Below are 19,201 nucleotides of genomic sequence, written 5' to 3'. Positions count from 1 at the left end.
ATGATAAAAAGGCCTTCCTCCTTTTGATGTTAGAGGGAGGGATAAGAGTAGAATGCTGCACATTGTTTGGTGGATGTCCCTTTTGCTAAACTAGCTTTCTTTGTTACCAGGTAGGGTTCAGTGGTCAGTTTGGGTGTCTAGGAAATGGCTATGCTATTTCACAAGAAGGCATTGATGGATCTTGAAAGAAAATTACAAAAGGTAAAGTTTTCTGTCTTTAGAAATATACAACCTCATGAATATGGCCACAAGAACATAAGAAACAGGAATCCTTAGGATTTTTCCTGGGCTATACACAGTCATAAGGAAATCTCTTAATGTTATGATGTCGACAAATAGACTCAATGCACCAGTACAAAAGTGGACTTTGAAGCTTATTCACGTGTATTCTCAGTAGGACTGTAATTGCATATTACCAAGAGGATATTTATAATCTTGCTTAAGAGCTAGACATAATTAGGAGATGTCAGTGGCTGAGCCCACTAGCCGAGGACAATGATCTCCTTCCTGCTGCTTCATTGAGGTCCTGGCTTTGCTTTTACATTTATTTTCAGAATAACTGACATTAATCCTGAAAGAATGTTCCCATCTAATCCCTTTGCTTCAATTTTGCCATCTCCCAGATGAAGGATTTGGTCTAATGGAAACCGGTGCTCTGGGGTAATGGGTGCTGACAAAGCATGAATGAAAATCTAACCATCACCACTAGTCTCTGATCTGATTGTCATCAGAAATCAGAGGAGAACTTTTCCAGTCAGCTCCTGAGCTGTTGCCCTTCCCCCCACCTCTTTGTTTGATGATTCTTCAAAATTTCATTGATTGTCATAGAAAAATATCAAGGCAGCCCAGGGGGAGCCAGTATCAGATGGCACCTCCAGAACTTCTAGGGAGAGAGGAGAAATCAGGAAGGAAACAAAAGCCGCTGCATGAGTAACGAGCATGATATATTGTACTTTTGGCTTTTTCAAAACACACTTGAAAACTGAACACAGAAGAGCCAAAATGTGGGAGATTTGATCTACCATCTTATAAAATGCTTCAGTGAATCTGCAGTCTCATTAAAGTAAGGTAAGCTAGCTGGCACAACAGAGAGAGGACTGGATCTGGAATCAGGAAGAGCTGAGTTCAAATCCTGATTCAAATACTGTGTGACCCTGGGCAAATCACTTAATCATTGGCTGCCTCCGTTTCCTCAGCTGTAAAGTGGGGATGATAATGACACCTTCCTCCCAGGATTGTTGTGAGAATCAAAGAATATTTGCAAAGTGGCTTTGTCAGTCCTAAAGTGCTACATAAATGTTATCTATCATTGTTGTTTTTGTTATATTATTATTATTATTATTGTGGATACTCTCTGTCTTATGGGGTCAACTTATTCCACCCACCCCTCTTCATCAGTGTAATTCCATCAGGCTTCCATGAGAGGAATGTGTGCCAGTGTGCTGGGACTTTTAGACCTGACCTTGTGAGGCACATGGATTACCCCCAAGTCATCCTTCCTTCTCTCCATGGCAGATTCTCTCCTTTTCTGGCTGTATGGGGTTTTTTTTAAGATTTTATTTATTTTGAGTTTTACAATTTTTCCCCTAATCTTACTTCCCTTCCCCCACAGTTTGCCAGTCTTGACATTGTAGCTGTCTGTTTCTTAACCCATCTCTGTTTCTGTCATTTCTGTATTGTAGTCCTTTTCTGACGATAAACTGCAGGCTATTCCAATTAAACAAGAGTCTCAGAATTGCTCTGCTGGGGACCTATAGCTTTATTTTTTCTTAAATAAGTAATAGAAAAGGGTTCAGATTTCTCCTTTTCACCTTCCTAGCTTACATTTCTTTTATTTACTCCTGGGGTTTAAAATAACATGCAAAATCCAAACTTTACTCTGAAGCCCTGTGGATACCTACAAAGTGAAAAGAAGGCTTGGAAAGTGGACTGAAGCAAGCCATTTGGATAATTGCTGCTCTTATGATTAGGTTTCCATTCTGCATGAAATAGTCCATAGACTAGAATCATTGAACTTTAAATCTGGAAAGTACATTAGAAATCATTTGGGTTCATCTGTATCCAGAGAAAGAACTGTGGAGTTCAGACAAAGATCAAAGACCATTACCTGTAATTTAAAAAAAAAACCCAACCTGTTATCTTATTATGTAATCTTGCTATCTCTTATAGTTTATTTTTTTTTTCTTCTCTCTCAACACATTCAATTTAGATCAATGTGTAGCATGGAAACAATTTAAAGACTAACAGACTGCCTTCTGTGGGGGTGGGGGAGGGGGAGGGAAGCGAGATTAGGGGAAAAATATAAAATTCAAAATAATCTTTCACAAAAAAAGAAATCATTTGGGTTCAATGTCCCCAATGTCCCCGTTTTACAGATGAGCTGCTTGATCTCCAGAGCCTGACCCACAGTAGAAGACTCATCAGATTACTCTAGATTTCATTGTCAGAGAAATGTAGCCCTTTCCCTGGGATGCGTTCCATGAGGACCCAAAATGACCTAGGCTGCGGGAGGTGGACCCTGGGGAGCAGGGCAGGCAGTCTTCTCATTTACCTCTATGTCTCCCTGGGGTATTCCTTGAAGCTAGGCCAGGTCACTAACTTAGGCCAGCCACTTGCTAGCTCTGGGGATACAAAGAAAGGTAAAGGAGAGTGCCTGCCCTCAGGGAGGGCACTAATGACAACTAAGTACAAGCAAGCTAGAAATAGAGTAAAGTGGAGAAATCAGCAGAGGGAAAGACTGAGGAAGACTGGGAAGGCAGAGATGCCAGCCAGGGAAAGTGGGCAGAGAGGGGAGGGAAGGTCTCAGTGAGGAGTGGCTACTGGATCACTGTCCCTGATCATAGAATATGTGGGCACTGTAGGATGTAAGAATACTGCCAAGAGGGAAGGACTTGGAAACAGAGGATTTGTCATTTGTTGTGGAGACCCTGAAGGTGATGATCAGAACTGTGCTTTGGGAAGGTCATGTGGATGGATTGCAGAGACCCCTCCTCCCCAGGAGGCCTGAGGCAAGGAGGGCCTATGGCAGAGGGATGGCCCTGGTAAAGGAAAAAGGAATGACGCATCCTTGGGACACCATCTATTGATGGATTGCTCTCTTGCTTATGGAAGTGACAGGATCTCCCAACTAGTGTGTGATGGAGCTGGGAGGCATCCTCAGGCCTCGGCTTGAGGACTGCAGATGTGAGAACTGGAAGGGACCTCAGAGGACATGCCCCCTTCCTCTCACAGATGATGAAACAGACCAAGAAACAAGAAGTCACCCACTCCGTCTCATGCAACCAGGGAGAGAGAGAGGTTGTTTTCTGTTCCTCCTAACTCCAGGACCAGGCAGGGCTGCCCATCAGGACCATAAGGCTTTCTACTTGGCCCCACTGGCTGGCCCCGTCTACAGCACCAGGCTGGGTTTGAGCCCCATGGATGGAGGTAATTTGTACCTATGTTTCTGTTTTTATTTAGGCATGTTTCATCGTGCAACAAAATTCTTGAATGAGACGGTGAGGTGGGATTGTGTCCTACCCAGCCACGAGTGATCTAACTCTTTGGAGGCTGATCCTAGATAAAAGTATTCCATTAGATTCATCCCTGACAAAGGGATATCCAGCAGAGGTTGGAGGACCCCCACCCAAAAGGGGGCTTTTCCATGGCCTTCTGGAGGCAGCCCACTTCATCTGGCTCTTCTCTCCCCACCCATACAGTCTGCTTTAATTCTTTGTGGAATTCCTGTTTTAGAAAGACCTCCCTCATCACATTCCCAGAATCACCAAATGGCCATACCCTCTTACCATGACCAGAGCTGGACTCCAAAAACATCATAGACAGAGCAAAAAGGCCCATATGTACAAAACATCTGTAGCAACTTTTTTTCATTTGTAGCAGCTAAAGGAATGTCCACCTAATTGGGGAATGATTAAACACAATAGTACCTATGAATGTTCTTTTGCCATTAAAAATGATAAAATGGGGACAGCTAGGTGGCACAGTGGATAGAGCACCAGCCCTGGAGTCAGAAGGACCTGAGTTCAAATCCAGATGTGTGGCCTTGGGCAAGCCACTTAACCCCATTGCCTTGCAAAAACCTAAAAAAATGATGAAATGGACAATTTCAGAAGAAACTGGGAAGATCTCAGTGGACCAATGGTGAGCAGAGTTTGGAGAGCAAGGTGAAATATCAAAAACAAAACCCCCCCAAAACCCAACTCTGGCAGATTTTAGAACTCTGACCAAAGCAATGACTAACTGTGAGTGTGAGGCCTGAAGAGGAAATGTTTGACCCACCAAATGGAAGAGAAGGGAGGCAGAATGGAACACTCCTTTTTGGACTTGGCCAGCGGAGGGACTTGGACCATGTAGATTTCTTATCAGGATTTTATTTGAATTTACTTTTATTTTTATTGTTCTGTTGGGGAGAAGATGTAGTAACTGCTGGCAAAAAAAAATAAATGAAATCTTTGCATGTAGTTGGAACAAACAAAAACTATTAAAAGTAAATGTTTTAAAATGGATTTAAAAAAGATGGAAATCTCTTTCTGGTCCCAAAACAGTGGATTTGGTCTTTCTCCTTTTGCATATATTATGCATTTATTTGTTTATGAATTTGCTATAAATTCTCCCAGTAAAATGTAAGCCCCTTCAAGAAGGTGCTGTTTTCCATTTTTTGAAATGGAAATTTGGAAATTTCCATTTGTCTTCATTTCCTCAGTGCCTGTGATCAGAGCTTACTATAGAATATTAATGGTTGCTGATAGAATGGAATGAGATCATTCATTTCACTGGAACATAAGTATCTTGGTGACCATCCTTCCCTTGCTTTTTTTTTTTATAATGTTTAGGAGAGATGATGCTAAGGACACCGATTTACCCCTTCACTATTTCTTTGGCCTAGAACCTGTGACCAGTGATTTCCTGGACAGCTGCCAATCATCCCATTCCTTCAGAAGGTGGTTCTCCAGAACCAGGATTTCTCACTGAATAACCTTACTCTATTTCATACAATTGGAGCTTCTCCCGGATTAGAAGTCTTGTGGCCAGGTCCACAAAACATGGGAAACATGAACTGTCCTGACCTCTGGCTCGGCTCCAGCACAGGCTGCCATATCATGGAAGTCAAGACTGTTCATGAACGGGAGGATAACCAAGTCATCTTTGTCTTCCCGATTCTTCCATCACTGTTTCCTTCCTCCCAGCAGTGGTACTGATCTCACCAACATTGTCCAGAATGGGGTGATAAAGTGAAAGTCACAGACTGTTGTTGACCCCTTCTTCCTTCTGCTGTGGATCTCAGGCCTCAGGTTAGTCTAATCTTGAGGTTAAACAACTACAATTTGGCCATTGCCTACAATAGATCTTGATAAGGGGTGTTTACCTGGGGTTGGGGGGTGAGGAAAGGCAAGATAGAGTGAATTTCCCAAGATGGCTCTTTCACATCTGAAGTATTCTAAATGTAGGTGCTTGTTGGGTACTCAGACTTGGCTTAGAAGCTCCCTTATGGCTTCCAAATCTCCTAGGCAGGCTGTAATCTTCTTGGGCATCCCTTGCAGCAGGCCCTGGGCAGGCCCATCTTCACTCTCGCCATTCCCGCTAGCATTCCATTTCCTACCTCCTTGTCTTTGGACAAGCAGCTCCCTGTTCTTGCCTTGCTGCCAGGCTGTGACTCGGTCCCTTCCAAACCTTCCCTGACACCCCACCCCCTTCAATAACTAGCATTCTCTGCCTCTTTCTCAGATGAGGAAATGGAGGCAAACAGGGTGAGATGACTTTCCCAGGGTCACACAGCTAATGTGTGTCTCAGACTGGATTTGAACTCAGGTCTTCCTGACTCTAGGCCCATTGCCCTATATACTGCAGCATTACTTTACTGTCTAGATGTAAGTTATAAACTTATAAGCATTTGATTTCCCCCTACTTCTACCTGAATTTAGGGGATGGCAAACCTGGGGAAATGGCACCTTTTCTTTCACAGGCATATGTGTGTCAGTGTGTGTATCTCTGTGTATGCCGTGTATGTGTGTGTGTCTGTGCATCTGTGTGCACATCTGTGAGCTGGTATGTGTGTCTGTATGTCTGCCTGTGCATGTGTGGGTATGTAGGTATGTGTGGCTGGGTGTGTGTATGTTTACCATTCTCTCAGTTTTCCTACCCTCAAATTCCTAATATGGTTTCAGTGACTTTTTGGGTGAATTATATTTTCAGTGCACTCAAACAGAAAGACCAAAGTTGTAATGCTTCCTGGGAGAAATGAGGGAAGTATCCTGAATGTGGAGCCAGGACGTGGGTTTGAATCCCAGCTCCACTCTTCTCCATTTGTGTGACCTTGGGCAAATCCTGTCACCCCTGGGCCTCAGTATCCCCATTAGTTAAAGGAGAGGATGGACTCTCTGGCCTCCTTTGGATCTGGGATCCATGTCATTCCTTTTTTAAGCACATTCTGTCATACACAGAATAACCAGGGTTCTAGTCATTCAGTGTTGCTTGATCTGAAAATTGGGAATGGAGGGAGAAGAGCAGGCTGGCAGCCAGTCACTTCATCCCTCCACTCACTCACTAGAGGTCCAGGTTGACAGCCTGATGCCCCAGAGGAGACCATTCCTGTTGCTCTCTCCTAGAGCTTGAGGTCAGGAACAGCTTCAGCCCTTCTGTGTGGGCCCAGGACCTGGTCTACCCAGTAAGTAGTGTAAAAGTTTGTGGATGGATTCCAGACTTTTCCCCAGTTTTCTGTCCCTTTACAAAAGTAGTCTTCTAATGACAGCAGGCAATGGCTGGTGATGCCAGAATCCAGACTCCCCTTTGAAGAAAGTCTGGCCTTTCTTGGAGGTTTACTTCAGGGCCAGCTTCTCCTGGGGCTTCCCTCCTTCTCTGAGACTGGCGGGGCTCTTCTCTCTCCCTCTCCAAATGGCCTGGCCTTGGGTCCCTCAGTTCCAGGCCACTAGCTCCTCAAGGGCAGGGACTTAATGGTTTTTTTATCTTTGTATTCCCAAGGACTAGTCCTGTGCCTAGAGGAAATATTTGTAGGATTGAACACAACTTTCTTTTTCTTTACACTAGCTCTGAATGCTGTTACCACACTCAGGAAAAATCTCAAAAAGGCAAGGTGTGGTTGCTCAGGTTAAGACCTCACATGCTCCTGGGAGTGTAGAGTTTGGGGAGGTGGACCCACAGGTTCGCTGGCCTCCAGGGGTGTTTGTTATGACCTTCAGGAAGCTTCAGGGTCAGGTAAGGGGGTCTTGGCCCAGGTTACCATTTTGATCCATCAACGGATACTGGGATGCTAGTGTGACCTTCAACGAAATTCCTTCCAGTAATACCATTCTTCTCCACTCATCCTGGGCTACTCCTTTGTGACATTCCTCTGCTATTTTTGCCACAGAAAGTCCACTCAACCCATGGATGAGCTTCTCCTAGATCCCTTTACATTATAAACAAATGAAGCTCTAAGACTGTCCGCCACTTACTTCTCGCTCTTGCTACATGGTTGACTAACCCACCTTTTTGGCCAACAGGACAGACCTTTTTCTGTTGACATTTTATACTCATCTTTCCATGCTATCCCTTCTTTGCACTGTGCTGCTGCCTGCTCATATAACCTTGAACAAATTCTTTATGGCCTTCTGGGTAAGCCTCAACCTTAAAGCTTTAGAAATGGGAGTTTTAGGACTCACAGCCATAAGTAAGTATCAGAGAGCAACCTGAAGTCATCCAAAGGTTTGTACAATATTCCAGAGACGATGCAACCCCCCTCTCTTCCTGCCATTCAATATTACACCCAGCTCATTTATCTATCTTCAAGGTCTATTTAATTTCTACCCTTTCCCCTCTTTCTATCCTTATTCCTATCTCTAGTCTTATCTACTATCTATCTACCATCTCTCTCTCTCTCTCTCTCTCTCTCTCTCTCTCTCTCTCTCTCTCTCTCTCTCTCTCTCTCTCCCTCTCTCTCTCCCTCTCTCTTCTATCTATCTAGCTGTCCATCTGAATGAACTCTCTGTGTTGTACATCCATTAGGTACTCTTCATCCATTTGACTTTTTTATGCGGATGATTAGGCCTAAGTGGTCATCTCTCCCCAACCACCATTGACTCCATACTTTGTGCCTTTTCTTCCTGGCTCTACCTTAATAAATTTGTATTAAGTCATTGATGTTGAACCCGAATAGAAATAGGAGGCATTAAACCATGCAAAAGGATGACTGTGGGTTATATATTGGCATAAAATAACTACTCATTATAACTACTCATTAATATCACCTATATTTTATTGTATACTAATTTTGTTGAAAATTTCCCAATTACATTTTTAATTTTACTCAATGGCATATTGTAAACCATATAACATTTTTGACTCTGTACTGACTCCCCCAACACAGTCTAGGCTGGAGGGACTTTTGAATGGAAATACTTTGAATCCAGACAAATGGCAGCCAATGACACCCCACCCATCTTCATCCTGACTTGGATGAGAAAAGCTTTTTTTTGGTTCCATACATTTTTAAACTTAGTCAAACTAAAGCCAGATCCTTTTTCTTGCCTAATCACTGAGTTAAATTCATATATAAAAGCTGTATATACCTACCATTTGCAATATATATATATATATATATATATATATATATATATATATATATATATACATATTACTAGGAGTTGAAGATAGAAGCATGAACTATGTTCAAACATATTAAATCTACCAGGGGAGAGAAGACAAGGTAAACAAACTGTGATACAAGGCCAAAGTCATGTAAAGAGGAGGTCCAAGTCTAGTCTAGTCTAGTCTAGTCTTCCCTCCCCTCCCCTCCCCTTCCCTCCCCTCCCCTCCTCTCCCCTCCCCTCCCCTCCAGTACAGGCAAAAGTACAATGGAAAATCCAGGCTGAAGAAACAAACCTCCATAAAGCAACCATGATGAGCTAGCTAGTTGCCCTTGAAAGGATGGTGTCGTCTCAGGATCAGGAGAGCCCAATGGAGGTTACAGTGCATGACCTGGGCCTTGGCAGGGAATGATGATGGGTAGAGATGATGGGGACTTATTCTGTGGTGGGGGACTGAGGGAGAAGAGAAGTGGGGAGTCACCTTCTTGGGCAGAAGAGAGCAGAGAAAGGAGGCAGTGTAAAGGAAGGGGCATTGGAGCCAGTGGGGGACTGCTGTGGGAAGCATTTTCTACCTTCTCAGTCATGGGGAGCCCAGCAGAGTTTTGGGGGGGGGCCTTACCTGGGATACACTATTTCGCGTCCTTTCTTTTCCAGCTAAGTTGATAGCATTGATTTGAAAAGCACATTGAAATGTACCTAAAAATAGCATTGAAAGAACCGGCCTGGCTTGCACCTCACTGCAGAGAGCCAAGGTCCCCCAGTTCTGTTGGGCTCAGTTTCCCTTGGTTTCTTCCTTCACTTCTATCATGGTGAGGAGGAAAGAGCAGAATATCAAGAAATGATCTAAAAAACAAGGGGCACCAATAAGTCATTTGTGTTTAAAGAAAGAATAGGTCCCCATCATCTCTACCCATCATCATTCCCTTCCATGAAGACCCAGCTCATGTCCCCAGTTCTGTTGGACTCACTTTCCCTTGTTTTCTTCCTTCACTTCTATCATGGTAAGGAGGAAAGAGCAGAATATCGGAAATGATCTAAAAACAAAGGGCACCAATAAGTCATTTGTGTTTAAAGAAAGAAAAGTGTGTTGAAAGGGCTAAGCCATGATTTCATCATGTAGGGAGTGCTTCTGGAGCTATCAGTGCTAAAGAATAAAAATTCTGTCACCACAGGCAATTTCTCTCTGCCTCTGATTGTTGGTTTTCTTCAAAGACTTCTCTTAACTCTAGGAGTTAGGTCACATAGTGGAGGGGAAAGTGCCTGGAATCACAGGTCATTAAATTATGGAAGGGACCTCAACTCCTCTACACCACCCCCACTCATCGGACAAATAAAGTGACTTCAAGACTGCCTAGCTGGTACTTATAGGGCTAGAAACCAAGGACCAGCCCTCTCTCCATAGTACTACTACACTGGACTCTTGTCCCCTAATCTTTGACCCTCAGTTTCTTTATCTTTCCCTTAGGAACAATAACCCCTACCATATCATTCTTTTCATAGTTTCGGATGAGAATTGGGGGTATGGGGAGAGAGGTAGAATTGTGATATCATAAGAGTAGGGGATTCCCAGTGTGGGAATGGAGATCAGGAACTCATGGTCTTAGAGACTTGCCTGGGATCCAGAGAAGTTATAGGTGACTTGCCCACAGTCCGCTGAGTGTCTGAAGCAGGATTGGAACCCACCTTCCTGAATCCAGGCCAGCCCTCTACCTACTAGGACGTGCTGCTGCCTTTCTTTTGTCTGGGCTAAATTCAAATATGTCCCAATGCATCCTTAGCTAGCTCTTTTTTAAAAGGCTGATCAGCCCCAAGGAATGGCATTAGAGGGAGTGTAACCTTCCCCATTAGTGTACACAGTGCTTCAGAATTTGTGTTTTGGGATCGTACATTGAGAGGTAAAACCACCTTCCAGTCTCATCCAACCTGCTTACTTCCCAGAGAGGGGAATCCCCTTCTTGAGGGATTGTTTTTCGTCTGTGTGTGTGTGTGTGTGTGTGTGTGTGTGTGTGTGTGTGTGATCCACTTGTAGAGTATGTGAGTAATCCAAACACTGGAATAGCTCTGAAGCCTCCCTCCTTCCTTCTCACTTGTTTGGGAGCCCGTCATGTCCTCAGTGGCATCCTGCCTGTGACATCAACGCTGGGAAGCTCATCAGCTGTATTCAAGGAAGAACTCCTCTCCTTTCTTACAGATTGCTGTGGCCCTCACCTGTATCAAGTTATCCCAGTGTATAGGATGAGCCAATGGAGAGGCGGTGATGACGATCCAGGCGCTCCAGCCGTCAACTGGAGCTAATTATAACCTGGGAGTAGCACATGCAATGCAACTTCTAGTAGGACCATTGTTGACTCCTGTTATGACCTCAAGACCCCACCCATTTCCTCCACCAGATTCCAGAGACCTCCATGACTGTGTCCATGCTTGCCCCTCCCCCAACCCTGGATATCCCATGTTAGGCCTTATGCCTTCCTTTGTGTGAGTTAAAACCCGCCTAATAAAGGCCTCCTGCTTCCAGCATCACTGGCTGGTCTGACTCGTTGGTGAAAATCTCTGTAAGTCTCCAAGTAACTGGAATTGATAGGGAAGGAGGGATACCAGTGCTGCGTTCATACATTTAAGTGAAGACTGCCATCGGAGGGCAAATCTGGAATGTATAGTTGTGTTCTCTTGAATGACATGTAGAAAAATTAGGTCATTCCTATTTCTCAAATATTAGCATGGTTGTTTATGTTGCGGTATAAAAGCAGAAGGTTGAACAGCTTAATTCAAAGACACACTCAGTTCTAGGGCTGGTGGTGGTCTTCACATTCTGTTCTTGGAAAGCCACTTCTGGATGGGAGCCTTGTATTAAGGTAGGAATCCTGAGAATCAAACGGATGGGACTCATGACTGTCCTGCATGCAAGTGAACCTGACAGTTTTGTCCTGGTCCTAACATTTCTTGTCTTCTAGGTCAAATATCCCCATCTCCACTTTTAAAAATGTAGGAGTCTGGACATCTTTTCATGTGTAAGGATAGTAGAAAGCCTCCCATTTTCTGAGTAACTTAACAGTAACTAAACAGTGGTTTCCATTATTGGGACTACCTCATGATGCCAGTGCTATGGTTCTATGCATTGGCTGAGTTGGAGACTGACTAGAACCAAGATGAAGAGGGTCTTTGAAGCTGCACAGTAAAAGGGTTGATGGAACTGGGGGTGTGGATCTAACTGTGTCACTCCCCTACTTAAGAGCCCTTAGTGATTGTCCATTGCCCTGGGATCAGTCTTAAGTTCCTGAGTTTGATATTGAAAGCCCACCACCATCTGGCCCCCATTTTTCCCTAGTCTCATTTCTATCACTCTACCTCTGGGAGTCTTTGAATTTGTACCCTAGAGTTTTTCCTGAGGTTTCTCTGTGGATACTTCTCTTTACCCTGTTTCCTATGTTCAGAAATTCTGGGCAGTTCCTTATATTATTTCTTGCATAATAGTGTTTTTGACATGTTCTTTTGGAAGATCTAGAATCCTTAAGTTATCTCTAGATTCTGTTTGAGTTCATTTTGTTTTGCTTGAATGGAGATCATATTTTCTTTGAATGCTTTTTTGCTTCTCTTCCAGATTTCCCTTCACTTCTGTTATTCATATATCTTATCTAGTAGTCTCTCTAGTGTTTGTTTCCATTGGATTCCCATTGTGGATTCAAGTTATTTTTAAATTTTTTTTAAATTTAATTAATTATGTCTACCATGCAGGTCATAAGTTTTGCTTTCTCTCTTGAACCACTCAGGAACATACTATTGTGGTACCATGCTATCTTGGGAATTTAAGAGAGTCTTCTCCTTAATCAGGTATTGACTAATTACCTTTTGTCTTTCAGTATTTATTCAGAGATATTTGAATTTATTCATATGATCTGGAGGCCATATGTTACTAATGTCTTTCCTATTGGCTTATATGCTTGTGTTAAACATCTTTAATGGAATTTTTATTTTCCTAGATCTTTTGTAATTTTGATCTGTATTCCTTCAGTCCTTTTATTATATAGTATAAATACTATATAATAATAATGATTGTATTCACTTTCTGACTCCTTCCCCTTTGATGGCCCTTTCTTCAGAACTGGGCCCTCAAAACTAGCTCAGCCTCTTCCTCTGCCTAGGAAGTCACTTTGTTTTTTAAGGTTTTTGCAAGGCAAATGGGGTTAAGTGGCTTGCCCAAGGTCACACAGCTAGGTAATTATTGTCTGAGACCAGATCCGAACCCAGGTACTCCTGACTCCAGGGCCGGTGCTTTATCCACTGTGCCATCTAGCCGCCCCCTAGGACGTCACTTTTCACCAGCCTCAGTTCCTACGCCTATGACTACTAATGGGTCTAAACTAGCTTCAGCTGATCTCAATCTCCTCTCCTTCAGGCTTGGTGCAGTTCCCCATACCCTGGCACAGGGCACTCCCACACTGCTATCCGAGGCCAAGCAAGCTTCTCACTTTCCTCTCTCCTTCCATGGCATATGTAGGGTGGAGATTGTAGAGTTCATTTCTGTTGCAAGTCTTTGTCTTTGGCTATACTAGTCTGTCAAAGTAGGATAGCTGATGGAGACAGCTGAAATTGCTTTATTTCTTGTACATGACTCTTATTTTGGAGCAACTGAGTTTTCAGGACTGGAGAGAATGTTTAGTTTCCCTTCTTGATGGGAACTCCCGCCCTTGAATTGAATAATTCTAGAATATTTTCTTGGAGGATTTTTTCAAATATGGAAACTAGATTGTTTGGATTTGTATGGTTTTCTCATTCTGTTTTCTAGTTGTTGGTGATAATAACCACATCTATTTTCTTAGTCTCAGTCTTTCCTCCACTTCCTAATTCATTCTTCTCAGTCTTTTGATTTATTTCTGTTTGTATTTGTTTTTACTCCATCCTATTTTCAGGGTGTTCAGTGCTTGGATCAGGTTGTCCTCCATCTGGTCTATGCTGTTTTATTTCCAAACCTCATTTCATTCTTTAGCTTTGGTTTCAACTCTTCCTTCACTTTTTCCCCTCTACTATTAAGAGTTTTTTGTTTGTGTTTTCTGATTTAAATTTTTGCAAGGCAATTGGGTTAAATGACTTGCCCAAGATCACAGAACCAGGGAATTATTAAGTGTATGAAGCTGGATTTGAACTCAAGTCCTCCTGATTCCAGGACCAGTACTCTTTCCACTGTACCGCCTAGTGCCATCCTACTTATAATTATTGAGGAATTATTTTGTTTTGGGTTTTTTGGGGGGCAGTTCTCATAACTCAGTATTTTTTCATTGAATTAGGATTCTTGTCTTTTTTATTCTTTTTTAATTCATATTTTATCTTTCTAATAACATGCTATGAAAGTTTTTCAACATTCATTTGCATGCATACATATAAGTTACACAATTTTCTTCCACCTTCCCTTCCTTCCACCCTCTTCTTCTCAGCAGCAGTCTAGAGAACACTGTATGTATACATCTGTGTTTAGCATGTTTACATAGTAGTCATTTTCCGTATGAGGATTTAGGACTAAGGGAAAGGAAAGAAAACACATGGAATAGGAAGGAAACACATAAGAGAAATTTTTTAAAAAGTGAACATAGTGTTCATTCAGATTCTATAGTTTTATTTTGGTTTTTCCCTTTGTCTGGATGTGGGTAGCATTGTTCCTAACATATCTCCCAGGGTTGTCCTAGCTCTCTGAATTGCTGAGAGGAGTTGCATCCATCAAGGTTGATCAACTCACAATATCATTGTTAATGTGTGCATGTTCTCTTGGTTTTGTTTCCTTTACTCAGCATCAGTTCCTGTAATTCTTTCCATGCTTCTCTAGAGTCTGACCATTTATGGTTTCTTATAGAACAGTAGCACTCCATAACATTCATATACTATAGTTGTTTAGCCATTCCCCAATGGATGGGCATGCCCTCAATTTCCATTTCTTTGCCACTACAAAAAAAAAGCTGGAACATGTGGAACTTTCCCCATTTTTTATGATTTCTTCAGGATTGAGGCCCAGTACTGGTATTTCTGGGTCAAAGGATATGATCAGTTTTATTGCTCTTTGGGCTTAGTTTCATATTGCTCTTCAGAATGGATTAGTTCACAACTCCAACAACAATGCATATTATCCCAATCCTCCCCCAATCTCTCCAACAGTGATCATTTTCCTTTTTTTGTTATCTTAGCCAATCTGACAGGTATGAGGTAGTATCTCATAGTTATATTAATTTGCATTTTTCTAATCAGTAATGATATGAAAAAATGTACCAAATCATTACTGATTAGAGAAACACAAATTAAAGCAGTTATAAGGAGTTTCATGTTGTTAGCTTCACTGTATCTTATTTGTCTTCAATTTTGAATTGAATATTTTTCCAAGTTCAGGCTCTGTCTCCTCTTGCAGTTTTGGGCTGGTTACTGTCTCTTGCCCTCGACCTAAACCCACAGTGAAACTCTGCATCAAGTAGAGGACTTGTCTGCATCAAGTAGAGGGCAGAAATCACTGTCCTCCTCTAGCTCTGAATGTGGTGGCTGAGTCCTGGTTCTTCCTTACCCACTCTTCTATCCAATCCACCACAAAGAAAGAACCTTTAAACAAACCTGTCATATGCAGCCCACAATGGGAAGATCTGAGTCTTATTTCTTGGTTCAGCACTCTGTTGAGAATCATTCATCTCAGGTCCTATCTTCTACACAGCATGAGAGAGACCACTGATACTCCTCCTTAGGTTTGTTGAGTCTTGATTTTATTTCTTGCCTTTCCTCATTGTTCTTGAGACAGTTTTCAGTGAACTGATGTTTCCTGGAACCTTTCAAATAATCTCTTTTGCTAGTAGTTCACTCATTATTTCAACAATTATTTATTAACCACTAAGTGTGCACCAGGGATTGTCTAAGGTATGGGTATAGAAAGACAGAAATTAAACAGCCCCTGCCTTCAAAGTTTCAATGCAGAGGGAGGGGGATATGTATATGTCAGAGAGAGAGAGCGATAGAGAGAGAGAGATGGGTTGGGTCACCCAGGTGGAACAGTACCTCTGATACTTGAGTATAGGCCCTTAAAATTTATTGAATTTCCTAATAAAGCAGTTAGATGGCACAGACAACAGAGTGCTAGGCCAGAATGGCACTGTTTAGCTTGAAATAGTATAAATAATTGGAATAGAATGAGTGAAATGACAGAATTCAATTGAAGTCTAGAAGAAAGGTTGCCTCCCAATGCTCATGCCGGCAATCTTTGAAATAGATATTAAATGCCTCCTAGGGCTTCACAAATATGTGTTGGAGCGAATGAAACTGGACTGGATTTTATAACTAATTAGTTGTAGATTTAAAATTTATTTTTGTAAAACATTTTTAAATTTTTAAAAATTCATTTATTTTATTATTAATTTCCCCCCCAGCTACATGCAAAAACAAGTTTCAGCATTAACTTCCAAAATCTTGAGTTCCCACTGCTCTCCCTTCTTCCCACCTATTTTCTCCCATTGAGAAAGTGAGCTACTTGGTATAGATTAAAACTGTGTAGCCATGAAAAACATTACTAAAATAGTCATGTTGTAAATGTGAATATAAACCTCCCCCCCCACCCACAAAGAGAAACCTCAAGAAAAATAATGTGTGTGTGGAAGGGAAGTATGCTTCAGTCTGTATTCAGATGCCATCAGCTCTCTCTTTAGGATGGATGATAGCATTTTTATCATAAGTCCATCAAAGAAATTGCTTCACTATTTTTTCCCACAGTTGATTTTGTTAGCTTTTGTTTCCTTCCATTCCATTCCCCCATCCCCATTTATGCTCTTCTCTCTCTCTCTCTCTCTCTCCTTTCACCCTATCCTTTCTCAATAGTATATTGCATCTGACACCCTCTCCCCCATCTTCTCTTTTTTATCACCTCCACACCCCCTCCCCTCCTCCTGTCCTCTTTCTTCTATTTTCCTCTAGGGTAAGATAGATTTCTATACCCAATTGAGGGTATATATTCCCTCTCCGAGTCACTTCTGATGAGAATAAGGCTTGCTTACTTCCCCTCACCTCCCTCCTCTTCCACTTCACTGCCAAAACTTTTTCTTGCCTCTTTCATGTGAAATAACCCATTCTACCTCTCCTTTCCCTTTCTCCCAGTACATACCTTTCTCACCCATTAATTCCATCTTTGTGATATATTATACCTGCATATTCAGCACCCTCCTGTGCCTTGTCTAAATGTACTCCTCCTAACTGCCCTAATAAATGAGAAGGTTCATGTGAGTTAACAGTATCATCTTCCCATGCAGGAATATAAGCAATTCAGCATCATTAAGTTCCTCATAATTAGTCCTTCTTGTCCACACTATGCTTCACCTGAGTTTTGTACTTGAAGATCAAACTTTCTATTCGACTCTGGCCATTTCATCAGGAAAGTGTGAAAGTCCCCTATTTCACTGAATGTCCGTCTTTTCTCCTGAAAAAGTATGTTCGGTTTTGCTGATTCTCGGTTATAATCCAAGTTCTTTTACCTTCTGGAATATCATATTCCAAGCCCTATGGAGCCCTTAATATAGGAGCTGCTAAATGTTGTGTTATCTTGACTGTGGCTCCACAATATTTGAATTGTTTCTTTCTGACTACTTATATATTTTCTCCTTGATTTGCAAGTTCTGAAATTTGACTATAATATTCTTGGCAGTTTTAATTTTTGGATATCTTTCAGGAGGTGAATGGTAGATCCTTTTTTACCCTCTGCTTCTAGGTTATCAGGACAGTTTTGAGAATTTCTTGAAATATAAAGTCTAGGCTGGTTTTTTTATTATGATTTTTCAGGTAGTCCAGTAATTTTAAATTATCTCTTATGGATCTGTTTTCCAGATCAGTTGTTTTTTCCCAGTAGGATATTTCACATTTTCTTCTAGTTTTTCATTTTTTGCTTTTGTTTCTTGATTTCCTCACAAAGTCATCAGCCTTCCTTTAGCTCCATTCTACATTTCAAAGAATTATTTTCTTCAGAGTACTTTTGTATCTCTTTTTCCATCTAGTCAATTCTGCTTTTTAAGGAATTCCCCTCATTGGCCTTTTGGACTGCTTTTTCCATTTGACCTAAACTGGTTTTTAAGATGTTATTTTCTTCAGTATTTTTTTGTATCTGACTTGGTTTTCCATGATTTTCCCTGCATTATGCTTATTTCTCTTCCCATTTTTCCTCTATTTTTGATTCTCAAAATCTTTTTTAAGTTTCCCCATAGCTGAGACTTACATTTTTCTTGGAGGCTTTGGATGTAGGAGCTTTGACTTTGTTATTTTCTGAGTGTGTATTTTATATTTTGGTCCATAGGAACAAAGTAATTGTGTATGGTTGGATTTTTTCTTCTATTGTTTGTTCATTTCCCCAGCCTATAACTTGATTTTAACTCTTTGTTAAGATGGGCCTCTGCTTCCAGGGTGGAGGAAGCTTTTGAGGGTTTTTGAAGGTGTTTTCAGGGATACTCCCCAGGGATCTGCAAGTTCTCACTTCCTGAGGCTATGACTGCTCTCCTGGCCTGTGCTCTGCCCTGTGAATGACAACAAGCACTCCTTTCTTCCTGGAACTGTGAGGAGAGTCCCTACGGTGCTGCACACCTTAATCTCTGTTGTGTTTCTACTCCTTTTCCTGAGACTGGGGCCCCAGACTGTGACCTGGATCTGAGTATAGGTGAAACAACAGAATCCTGCCTCAAGGATAGCAAAGAGACTTCTGCAGTCTCTTCCAATCCCCTTCTTGTCCACAGGCTGAGCACTCTGGAAACAGCTGCCAGGGGTCAGGGCCAGGCTGAGACCCTTGCTGGACTGGACTGTCAGGGTTTTCCTGTTGAACTTCCCAATTATCTTTGACAATTCCTGGGCTAAGAGGTCTAGAAACCACCACCATTGCTCAACCCAGGTGCCCCTGTGGTCTGTTTCTAGATGATTGGAACTGGTTTGCTCCTGTGTGTCTGGTCTGTTCTGTGAGCCTTTTCTAATATTGCTGTAACAGACCCTGCATGCAGGTCTTCCAAGTTGTCTTGGGTTGGAAAATTGTTTTATTCAGTCCTTTTGTGTGTTCAAGTCATTATTTAAATATATTTGGAGTGGTTTGGGGGGGAGAACTCAGGTAAGTTCCTGCCTTTATTCCTCCATCTTGGCTCCACTCGCAGATTTAAAATTTATTAATTCAGTTATAAACTCATCTTGCTATGATTATAACTTCTTACTCATGGTGATGAAACATAATATTCTTTAGTAATTCCGAGGATATCTGGTGGTCAGATTCTATATTCATCCCAATATAAATAAACAGGACATATTTATGTCCTGTTTTCCAGGACATATCTGGGACAAATGTCCAGGAGAAAGACCTGATGACACTGTCTTGCTTAAAACAGAATAAATAATTGCAACATGATGAGTGAAATAGCAGAATTCTACTGAGGTCTAGAAGAAAGTTTGTCTCCCAAGGCTCATTCTGGAAATCTCTAAAAGCACAAAAGGGGCAACTTTTGCATTTGATAGAAGTGACACTTGCAGAAAATAAGGTGAGAAACTCCTGCTGTCATTGATTTAGGTGCATCTTAAGAAGAGCAAATTTATGTTTTTTAAATACTTTTTTCATCTATGCAGTTTCCTAAGTAGCCCATCAGGTC

At 41.8% G+C, this 19,201-nt stretch overlaps 1 protein-coding gene and 1 long non-coding RNA gene across 4 annotated transcripts in view; one reads left to right on the top strand and one right to left on the bottom strand.

Moving 5' to 3' along the window:
* ZRANB1 (zinc finger RANBP2-type containing 1) overlaps positions 1 to 19,201 on the top strand; it is a 107,703-nt gene that overhangs the window by 11,455 nt on the left and 77,047 nt on the right. The window lies entirely within an intron of this gene.
* Positions 8,832 to 11,009, bottom strand: LOC141520585 (uncharacterized). 3 transcript variants are annotated; one of them, XR_012477670.1, is made up of 4 exons: positions 10,670 to 11,009; positions 9,551 to 9,616; positions 9,202 to 9,425; positions 8,832 to 9,035 (listed from the first exon to the last, which is right to left on the bottom strand). It is a non-coding gene; the product is annotated as an uncharacterized LOC141520585 (long non-coding RNA). The 3 variants fall into 3 exon arrangements; XR_012477668.1 differs by having other exon boundaries at positions 8,832 to 9,425; XR_012477669.1 differs by having other exon boundaries at positions 8,832 to 9,425; positions 10,791 to 11,009.

Source organism: Macrotis lagotis, chromosome 4, assembly GCF_037893015.1.
Source record: "Macrotis lagotis isolate mMagLag1 chromosome 4, bilby.v1.9.chrom.fasta, whole genome shotgun sequence".
NCBI lineage: Eukaryota > Metazoa > Chordata > Mammalia > Peramelemorphia > Peramelidae > Macrotis > Macrotis lagotis.
This window is presented reverse-complemented; position numbering and strand designations above follow the sequence as displayed.